The following is an 11307-nucleotide window of genomic DNA, read 5'->3' on the forward strand; positions in this document are numbered from 1 at the left end:
CAGTTCGTGCCTCATACCAGCATTTTCCTCCTGATTTTTCTGATAATTCGGCCGCGTTCAATATGGCAAATAATGAGGACTGGACCGTGTTTCACCGCTAAAAGCGCATGTGTGTTTTTTTTTGTTTTTTTGAGGCTCTCCGACTCGGGACACACACACTGGCTGGCAGCGGCGGTTTCTCGTTAGCACAGCATGTGGAGCGGCCTTTATGCAGGAAAACTAAAGTTTGTGTGTAAAAAAGTAAACAATTTATTTGATTTAACTTGACCTTCTGGGGGGGCGGGGGATGCCGTTGGGGGGGCGGGGCGCCCCCCTAATATAATGGTAGGGGAAACACTGCATTGCAAGGCGAAGCTCAAGTACTTCGGAAACACAACAAACGCGCGTGCTCATATTACGAGGCGTCACCGGAGATGAGCGACACGGAGAAGCAGAGTCGGCCGCCGGCTGCAGACCGGCGCAACATCTCAGTACTTTACGAAGCTCTCTGCCAACTCCGAGCGGGCTAAAGAAATAACTCGGTCTATCGACCTAAGGCCGTACAGTTGTGGTGGAGAACGAGGATTTATCTGCATGTTGCAGACACTGGAGCCGAGGCACGCCACACCAAGCCGTCACTTCCTCAGTGAGACAGCTGTGCCGCAGCTTTATGAAGAAACTAAAAGAAAAGTCGCCAGTGATCTCGCCAAAACAACCAGAGTGGCTCTAACATGCGATGCGAGGACATCAAGAGCAACACAATCTTGTGTGACATTCACGGTTCACTCTGTGTCTGGTACGAGGCTGCTCCAATCCCGTGTTTTGCACGAGAGCCACACAGCAGCGAATGTCAATGCCACGTTTCCCTCCGTTGCTAATGAATGGAAGTTGACGGCTCGGAGCTGGTGACTGTGACCGATAATGCCGCCAACATGCTCGCAGCTACACAGATTGATAATTTGGCGCACATTACATGTTTCGCCCATACTCTGAACCTGGCTGCTCAACGAGCTTTGAAGCTGACTGCGGCGTCACGACCGCTTGGGAGGATCAGGAGAATCACTGGTTTCTTCCAGCGCAGCGCCATCGCAAATCACCAACTGCAGGAGAAGCAGAAACTTCTGCAGTTACCGGAGCACTGGACGCGATCGAGCGCTTCCTGGAGCAGCAGCCTGCTATTTGTGCCGCGCTGCTCTCTCCACAAGTGAGAAAATCTGCGAGTGACATCTGCACCCGAAGTGACGTGGACGTCTCCGCTGCTGAGGAAATCGCAACGGCGCTGAAGCCACTGAAAGACGCAACCCACATCATGTCCGAGGACTCAACACCTACGCTCTCAGTTATTGCTCCCTTGCATACTCAGTTGCTGAACGACGCAGCTGGCGTTGCTGCGGACGCTCCCGTTATTCAGGAAATCAAACTGGCAACCCACGAAGATCTGGCAAAAAGATACAGTTCTGCACAGGATAAGAGCATGCTTCACTCAGCTTCCTTCTTGGACCCAAGATTTAAGGCTCTGCCTTCCCTCACTGTGGAGGACCAGCTGGAAATCCACGCCAATGTTGTTGCTGAGGCAGCTGCACTCCAGGTGAATTTAAATGACCCGTTCTTGAACAATATATATTATAAACTGTGTAACACATTTATACTTATTATAATGGATGTAAGTCAAAGTTAAATTGAATCTCATACAAAAAGGTTGTATATATGTTTTTTTTTTAAACATACAATGAGGGACTGATGTGATTGTGTTGTACATAAAGACTTGTATATTTAGATTTTTTTTTTTTCTGTAGAGACATTTGAAGCCAGAGGAGTCTGGCTGTGACACTACCGTGACCCCACAGCCAGACCCAGAAGGAGGCCCTCTGCACCGTACCACGTTTGGACAAGACTTTTACTGAGGTCAGCGCTGCTCGTCGATCAGCCAGCACCAGAGCTGAAGAGGAGCTCAGGAAGGATCTGGAAGCCCCTCCGCTGTCTCCGTGGGAGACCCCTCAGCTGCTGGAGGATCCATCCTGGAGATACAGTGACAGCACAGCGAAGCAGCCTCACTCCTGCTCGCGTTGATCAGCTTCTTTTCCTACAAAAAAACCTGAACGCTGCACTTGCAAACGGACAGTAATGTTGGACCCAGTTCATGCCCAGTATTCGTGATGTTTTGTTGAGGTTGCACAGTTGTGCAGTTCTACTGTTGCAAGAAGCACTTTTATGAACAGTTCAGGGACAGCTAGTTTACAGATGGTATTTGTATTTTTCATTTTTTATTTAAAAAAATCACTTTTATTTTCATAACTTGTTAAGCTTTTGACTAAGAAATATAAATGTTTTTCATGTCTGCTGGTTGTATTCTACAAGATATTTTTGGTATTGAAACTTTACTGTGAAATGAAAATGCATCTTTTTCAACTGAACCAGAAAAACTTTATTTCTGTTACAAATTACTTTATAGCTAACTAGAGTAGTAGCTGAGGAGTACACAATCTTTAATTCATCAAATTGAAAAGGTAGCATGTTTAACTGCACTATTAAAAGAGGCACTTTTGTTTTTCTTACTGATATTTCTTTTTGTAACAGTTGCAAAAATCCCATCTAAGCATGGATGAATGTGTTAAAAATAAAGTTGAAAAGGGCCCTTTAATGTCTCCATTTCTCATTCTGTCCAGCAAAGCAGATGGGAGTACATCATGATAAGAAAATAGATCAGAAATTATGATGAATAAAATAGTTTTGAATCGAAAATCTATTTTTAATCGAATTGTGGCCTCAAAAATCGGAATTGAATCTAATCGTGAGTTGGTTAAAGATTCCCACCCCGAGCTATTACTATTGAAAAGGTGAGTGTATGTAGGGGTGTGCGATGATATAAGATCGTTAAGGATTATAATGTCAGGACGATCTCATGAATCAGAAAGATCATTAAACCGTCTATAGGGCACGTTCTCCTCGTTATTTTTTCACCAATATATTTTTTGGAGTGATGATGTTACCTGAAAGCTTCAAATATGAACTAAATGTTCCCTCTATGCAGTTCTCCACATACATGATAGACACAAGCGGAGCAACATTAACGATGATTTAAAGCTCGGGTTGGCGATTTGAATGAGATACATTTTTTTAAATACTGGTTAAAATGATCTTTATGACCCGATGGGAAACAATTCATAGTGTGTTCTTAAAGTAGTTTGGAAAATATCCGCTATCTACAGCAGGAGGAAAACGGGAAAAACAGCAACCAATCGTCTTGACGGGACACCTTTTTTTAAACCAATCAAATCCCTTCGCCGTTCGACCTGCCCCTGCGCGTACATGTCAATGGCGTGCACTGACCCTGATTCAGTGCGCGCGTAGAAGGACGGAGCGTCGTTGCAGAATGGCGGAGAAGAATGTTTGGGGCTTTACTTACCGGTGAGTGCGCCAGAACTTGGCATAGTGCAAATAAAGAAAAACGAAGAAACGAAGCGCTGAGGACAGGTTACGCCAGGAACGCTCTGGACGCGGAAGCGCTCCGCGCGCTACATGCGCGGAACGTCTCTGCATCTCCGCTCCCAACGGAGCTCCTCCAATGGGGTGGGAGCTGGGCGGAGCCTTGGGGAGATGCTACATTCGTGCTACATGCTAGTTTTCCAAGATCGCCAACCCTAGCTTTAAAAAACAAAACAAAAACACCACAGCCAGAGCTGCGTTCAAGTCGACTCGCGGACGTGAAGGCAGCTAACAGCGAGCGGAGCGCGGTGGAGCTTCTCTGACTGGAGCTGCTGCTGGGTGGAGGCTGGGCGGAGGCTGGGCGGAGGCTGGGTGGAGGCTGGGTGGAGGCTGGGTGGAGGCTGGGTGGAGGCTGGGTGGAGGGTGGAGGCTGGGCGGAGGCTGGGCGGAGGCTGGGCGGAGGCTGGGTGGAGGCTGGGTGGAGGCTGGGTGGAGGCTGGGCGGAGGGTGGAGGCTGGGCGGAGGCTGGGCGGAGGCTGGGTGGAGGCTGGGTGGAGGCTGGGCGGAGGGTGGAGGCTGGGTGGAGGCTGGGTGGAGGGAGGCTGGGTGGAGGCTGGGTGGAGGCTGGGTGGAGGGAGGCTGGGCGGAGGCTGGGTGGAGGCTGGGTGGAGGGAGGCTGGGTGGAGGCTGGGTGGAGGCTGGGCGGAGGCTGGGCGGAGGCTGGGTGGAGGGAGGCTGGGTGGAGGCTGGGTGGAGGCTGGGTGGAGGGAGGCTGGGCGGAGGCTGGGTGGAGGCTGGGTGGAGGGAGGCTGGGTGGAGGCTGGGTGGAGGCTGGGCGGAGGCTGGGCGGAGGCTGGGTGGAGGCTAGGCATGTGCCGATATGAAAATTTGATATCACGATATTGGTGGCCCAAAATATCACGATTCACGATATTATCACGATATTTGGCGCGTTGCTTTTAATTCTATTGAAAATGCCCCAAAACACTGTGAAATCCATCAACATCTGTCAACAACACTGTGCATTTTAACATGCCTGAGCACATTTTGATAAAGTAGAGGGAAAAAATGAAACTTTACTCTCGCCTATTTTTTTTCCAGATTCCATACTGAAAAACACCATGATAACAATGAAGCAGCCATAAAGCTGCCGCTGACTGCATCCAGCAGCTCCTGGACTACAACTGGACCAGGTTTTTATGAGATCAGCATAAAGCACACAGATTTTATAGAGTTTACTTTGGATAGAACCAGGAGAACCCTTCATTTGGCCATTTGGAGATCAACCTGTGCCAAACTATAATAAGTAGGTTTATAAGTTATTTGAAAGGAATCTGACTTTAAAATACTTTTAATTTCCACTACAGGAATCTGTATGCAATGCAGCCTTTGGCTCTGATGTTTAGCCACTATATCATACATTTCTGCAGTTTTTGTGCAGAAACTTATAATGTTGCACAGTACTGTGCACAGTACAAAATACTTTTTTAATAAATGACTGAGCCATAGCATTTAGTTTCCAACTGAAATATATTTATAATAATAAAATCAATACAAAAATAGCCAATTATATGACAGGGAAAACAAAAAAATCCCCTTTGCAACATGTAAACACATGAAGAAAAAAACAAAAACAATGTGCAATAAGCTGTAGAAACGCACAATGAAGATAAATGTGCACGTTTCAGAATAAAAAATTGACAAATACCACAGAAACAATCACTGATTGTGTGTGTCGCGTGTGTCTCACTCTGCGGTGCGCACTGCTGCGTCTTTTAGAACCAAGATGGCGGCGGCGCTCGTGCGGTTACGCTAAAAGATGTATCCCAGCTGGATGATCCCTCAGTCACGTGTATCGTATCGTATGAACGCTCACCAGATGCGAACTTTATTTAAACTCCCAAGATTAACGACAAGCCCACAAGATGGCGACAATAACATTCAGGCGCGTGACGCGCTGTCACTACTACAGAGGATTATGAAGTGAATTTTGTTCAGAGGAGAGCGTGGATAGATGGAAAATGACCACAGAACGGTAAGGAAATAAAACATGTTGTGTTTGGTGTGAATAGCTTTGAGATTTGGCGAAGAAGTGTGAGAGAAACGTGCAATCTGAGGCGCTGGCTGTGAAATGTAAAGATGGGTTTTGGGTTTGTTTTGCCGCTGACGGGAGGCGGTCGGCTCAGAGAAGATTCTGCCTGGTGTCTCTTAAAGAGCAGCTTTTCTAGTTTCACGCGAGGCCCAGCACGTTGGGATGGAGCACACGGATCTCTGGTTCTGTTGCGTTTTGTGTCGGGAGGTGCAGCTGAGGGGGGCGGTACAGCGTCTGCCGGGCCGAACGTGTTAATGCCTCGTTTTAATCATCCTGGCATAAAACTACTTACTTTAGGGGTTTTCTATGGATCTGGGACTTTTGTGGTGGTTTGCAGTACATTTTGCTGCAGAGGCTTTGACACCTTGGGTAAGATCAGTAGCTGTCTCAGTAACGGGCTGGTCTCCAGATGAAACAGACGATATCTTGTAAATGACGTGATATGATAATCTCGGCTGTCCAATATCGTAAATCGCGATTATATCGTAAATTGGCACATCCCTAGTGGAGGCTGGGCGGAGGCTGGGCGGAGGCTGGGCGGAGGCTGGGTGGAGGCTGGGAGGAGGCTGGGAGGAGGCTGGGAGGAGGCTGGGAGCTGGGTGGAGGCTGGGTGGAGGCTGGGTGGAGGCTGGGAGCTGGGTGGAGGCTGGGAGGAGGCTGGGTGGAGGCTGGGAGGAGGCTGGGAGCTGGGTGGAGGCTGGGCGGAGGCTGGGTGGAGGCTGGGCGGAGGCTGGGTGGAGGCTGGGTGGAGGCTGGGAGGAGGCTGGGTGGAGGCTGGCGGAGGCTGGGCGGAGGCTGGGTGGAGGCTGGGTGGAGGCTGGGTGGAGGCTGGGTGGAGGCTGGGTGGAGGCTGGGAGGAGGCTGGGAGGAGGCTGGGAGCTGGGCGGAGGCTGGGTGGAGGGCTGGGTGGAGGCTGGGTGGAGGCTGGGAGCTGGGTGGAGGCTGGGCGGAGGCTGGGCGGAGGCTGGGTGGAGGCTGGGTGGAGGCTGGGAGGAGGCTGGGTGGAGGCTGGGTGGAGGCTGGGAGGAGGCTGGGCGGAGGCTGGGCGGAGGCTGGGAGGAGGCTGGGTGGAGGCTGGGAGGAGGCTGGGAGGAGGCTGGAGGAGGCTGGGCGGAGGCTGGGAGGAGGCTGGGTGGAGGCTGGGTGGAGGCTGGGAGGAGGCTGGGTGGAGGCTGGGTGGAGGCTGGGTGGAGGCTGGGCGGAGGCTGGGTGGAGGCTGTGTGGAGGCTGGGAGGAGGCTGGGTGGAGGCTGGGTGGAGGCTGTGTGGAGGCTGGGAGGAGGCTGGGTGGAGGCTGGGAGGAGGCTGGGTGGAGGCTGGGTGGAGGCTGGGCGGAGGCTGGGTGGAGGCTGGGTGGAGGCTGGGAGGAGGCTGGGTGGAGGCTGGGTGGAGGCTGGGCGGAGGCTGGGTGGAGGCTGGGTGGAGGCTGGGAGGAGGCTGGGTGGAGGCTGGGTGGAGGCTGGGAGGAGGCTGGGTGGAGGCTGTGTGGAGGCTGGGAGGAGGCTGGGTGGAGGCTGGGTGGAGGCTGGGTGGAGGCTGGGCGGAGGCTGGGTGGAGGCTGGGTGGAGGCTGGGTGGAGGCTGGGTGGAGGCTGGGTGGAGGCTGTGTGGAGGCTGGGAGGAGGCTGGGTGGAGGCTGGGTGGAGGCTGGGTGGAGGCTGGGTGGAGGCTGGGTGGAGGCTGTGTCAGGCAGAGCTGGGTTACAGCAGCAGTACAGGATCTACAAGAGATCAGCCGCCATAGAAACACCCCAACAAGCTGGAGGGAGAGACGCTGAAGCTAGCACCGATGCTAATGCTAGCTAGCGAGCTACCGCTAGCAGTTCACAAGCTAGCATGAGGGATTTTATGTACAACAAATCACAGAAATGTGAAAAGACACTTAGTGAACAAACCATCAAGCTAACAGCTGAAACGACCCTTTAGTCTGATCACTAGTGGAACGTCTTTGATTTAATGGGATGATGAGGGGCTGTTTTCAGTGGAGACAGAGCCCTCTAGTGGTCAGATAGCGCAACTATTAAAACTATATCCCATTAAAACTGCTAAAAAGCTATTTGATATGTTTAGTTTTTTTGTGTTACAAAAGTAACTTTATTGTTCATTATCTTTTACCTCATTTTTAAAAGGAGATCAAAGCTCAGATCTCTGAACAAAAAATAGTTCTCAGCAGCTGTATTATTCACTCAGGTTATAGATATTAAAGTTAAATTGTTTTTGTCTTTATGTTTGTGTTCATTGCACATTTTGATTAGAAAAAAAAATACTATTTAAATTAAAGCCAGTTTCTTTAGCTTAAATTCTTTTTTTTTCTTTTAGGGTTTTACATGTTTAAATAGATTTTATATGTTTTATATGTTTTATATGTTTAACATTGGGGGAAAAAATGGTCAAAGTTGCAAATTAGTCTAGAAAATTCAATATAAAAAAAAATCATGATAAAATCGTGATCTTGATTTTAAAAAATCGTGATATGACATTTTTGCCATATCGCCCACCCCTGAGTGTATGGCAGTGATTTCAATCCCCTGTCCCAGTAATATTTATGTTTGTCGTTGCTCACTCTTTTTTCTGTTTATTGCAGTAATTCTGAGCTCTTTTATTTTTCTTCCTGGTTGAAGCAGCTTCGTTTGAATTAGGCCTGGGCGATTATATGATCGTGATTGTTGATCGCGATTAATTTCCAGTCGATCACGGTGATCAGCTGTGAGCACATTTTCTCGATCAGACAAGGCAGAAATGTGCGTGACACAGCCAATCAAAGTCGGCTTTTTCCTGCTCAACTTCCGCCTGAAAGTTGTCTGAGAAGTAACCAGAGATGGAGCTGAACGTGGAGCCGAGGGCAGCGAAGCAGAGGAAGTCAGCCATGCCTCGGCGTTATGCTCTGAAGATGAGGCTGCTGCTGACAGGACAGGCTGCTCCACCGCACCGCTGCTAGCTCACCGCTGCTAGCTCACCGCTGCTAGCTCACCGAGCCGCAAGGAATCTGGTCTTTTGAGTCCAGGAACTACTTGTGATCCAGTTTAACTAACGATGGTTCAGTTCTTCTCTTTTCTGAAAAAACGCTGCACCGCATCATTGAACATGTCGCCACGTCTTGCCGTGAACACTCTTCTTCTAACAACATGCAGAGAGCCTGCAGCACCCTGCTTCTTCTGTGGTGTCTGTGTAAAATAAGGTTGAACATGCAAACAGCACCCCTAGTGGCATGAAGTGCAAATGCAGTCATGGCGTCGCCTGTGGCCGTGGCCTGGATGAGGATCTCCTGGGGTTATTATGTTTCAGAAACCAGAATATTTATCTTAACACGAATATTGACTGCATGTAAACGCAGCCAGCGTCGTCTTTTCAGGCCACTGCACCGTACGAGCAACATTCTGAGAGGAGGAAAACAATTACTTTTGTCTATTTTTTTTGTGTTATTGTAGTTTTGTACTGTTACATTTTAAGTCTAATCTGTCTAATCTAGATTATTTAAATGTTGTACATTTGATGCAAGCATTAATGATGGCAGCAGCATATTTAGCATCATAACTTGAAAATAATGTTTCCATTCTGAAGCACCTTCATTATCCCCAGGCCGTTTCTTTAGTTTTTTAATCTTTTATAGCAACAAAAATCCTCAGGGCTGGAAACTGTCACACTTTATCTAGCGATCGTTCAGTTCTTCTCTTTTACTGAAAAAAAAAAAAATGCTGCATCGCAAGATTTTATTATCTTGGTGCTAGATTTTTTTTTTCCATTTACTGCACTGTTCAGTGAGATTGTTCCTATTTTTCTATGTTTATATTATTTAATTTGCATTGCTATTTACTTGGTTTGTTCATAAAATGTTTAACTATTCTATACTTCTAGTTTTCAGTGCAGATGCTTTAAAACTGGTTTAAACACAATATAACATATCGTGATTATAATCGAGATCGAATGATAGGAAAAAAAAAAATCGTGATCATTTTTTTTTGCCATATCGCCCAGCCCTAGTTTGAATCTATAACAACAACATAACTGTATTTAAGTGTAAAGTTGAAGCTATTTATATTGAAAAAGGTGAAACTTAGGTTTATTTGACAGTGATTTCATATTTCTTAAATAAAAGGTAAACATTTAATTTATTGTAGTTTTTGTTTCTAAAACTTTATACTGGAGGAGCTTCCTGGATAGATACTTTCTAGTTTTACAGGTAGTACATTATCTACATGATTCTTAACAGTTTTTCTGAGGCTTTTGTATTATTTATATCGATATGGGAATTATATCGTATCGACCGAAATTATGAACTATATCGTGATAACATTTTTGGCCATATCGTCCAGCCCTACTCTCACGGTTCTGCAGGGTTCTCCTCTAAAATCTGGTTCTGCAGGGTTCTCCTCTAAAATCTGGTTCTGCAGGGTTCTCCTCTAAAATCTGGTTCTGCAGGGTTCTCCTCCCTCAGTCTGGTTCTGCAGGGTTCTCCTCCTCTCTGTCTGGTTCTGCAGGGTTCTCCCCCTCTCTGTCTGGTTCTGCAGGGTTCTCCTCCTCTCTGTCTGGTTCTGCAGGGTTCTCCTCCCTCTGTCTGGTTCTGCAGGGTTCTCCCCCTCTCTGTCTGGTTCTGCAGGGTTCTCCTCCTCTCTGTCTGGTTCTGCAGGGTTCTCCTCCCTCAGTCTGGTTCTGCAGGGTTCTCCTCCCTCTGTCTGGTTCTGCAGGGTTCTCCTCCCTCAGTCTGGTTCTGCAGGGTTCTCCTCCTCTCTGTCTGGTTCTGCAGGGTTCTCCTCCCTCAGTCTGGTTCTGCAGGGTTCTCCTCCCTCAGTCTGGTTCTGCAGGGTTCTCCCCCTCTCTGTCTGGTTCTGCAGGGTTCTCCCCCTCTCTGTCTGGTTCTGCAGGGTTCTCCTCCTCTCTGTCTGGTTCTGAAGGGTTCTCCTCCCTCAGTCTGGTTCTGCAGGGTTCTCCTCCCTCAGTCTGGTTCTGCAGGGTTCTCCTCCTCTCTGTCTGGTTCTGCAGGGTTCTCCTCCTCTCTGTCTGGTTCTGCAGGGTTCTCCTCCCTCAGTCTGGTTCTGCAGGGTTCTCCTCCTCTCTGTCTGGTTCTGCAGGGTTCTCCTCCCTCAGTCTGGTTCTGCAGGGTTCTCCTCCCTCAGTCTGGTTCTGCAGGGTTCTCCTCCTCTCTGTCTGGTTCTGCAGGGTTCTCCTCCTCTCTGTCTGGTTCTGCAGGGTTCTCCTACTCTCTGTCTGGTTCTGCAGGGTTCTCCTCCCTCAGTCTGGTTCTGCAGGGTTCTCCTCTCTGGATTGTTTGGGTTCTTCACTTCTCTCTGTTCTCTTGTAATAACGTGGAACTCCGCTCGCGGCGCTCAGATGAACAATCTGCTCCTGGAGTTTCTAAACGTTGATCTCAAACTTCACTCACCTTTCAAAACGTCCACACTGCGTCTGTTAGCCGAGCTGCTAGCTGCTAGCTGCTAGCTGGGAGCAGCGTGAGCTTCAAACTTCAACCTGGAAACCGTTAAACGTCCCGGAAGCCCCTCCGGAGCCGTGGAAGATTCTCCATCGTGCAGTCCGGAGCGGAAAACACGGAAAACAGCGCAGAACGAAGCGGAACAGCGCAGACAGACGAAAACACCGGAGCTTGTTTTGCTACTTTAGCCGAGGCGCACGCTGGAGTGACGTCATGACGAAGAGGAGGCGGGGCTGCTGGGAAACATGGGCGGAGCTTACTGCCCTCTGTGGCCGGGCGGGGAACTGCAGCAGCACCAGGAAAACTGGCTGGGCAGAGGATGGGGTCTTCAGAGGACGGGGTCTTCAGAGGGTCCTCAGAGGACGGGGTCTTCAGAGGACGGGGG

The 11307-nt window shown here is 49.0% G+C and overlaps 1 protein-coding gene across 1 annotated transcript in view; it reads right to left on the reverse strand.

Annotated features, from left to right (window-relative positions):
* dhx16 (DEAH (Asp-Glu-Ala-His) box polypeptide 16) overlaps positions 1–11122 on the reverse strand; it is a 54281-nt gene extending 43159 nt beyond the window's left edge. Inside the window, 1 exon segment of the mRNA XM_030103508.1 lies at positions 10875–11122. The gene's annotated coding sequence lies outside the window, so the exon portion shown is untranslated.
* Between the last annotated feature and the right edge of the window lie 185 nt (positions 11123–11307).

The sequence above is a fragment of the Salarias fasciatus genome, chromosome 11 (assembly GCF_902148845.1).
Source record: "Salarias fasciatus chromosome 11, fSalaFa1.1, whole genome shotgun sequence".
Lineage (NCBI taxonomy): Eukaryota > Metazoa > Chordata > Actinopteri > Blenniiformes > Blenniidae > Salarias > Salarias fasciatus.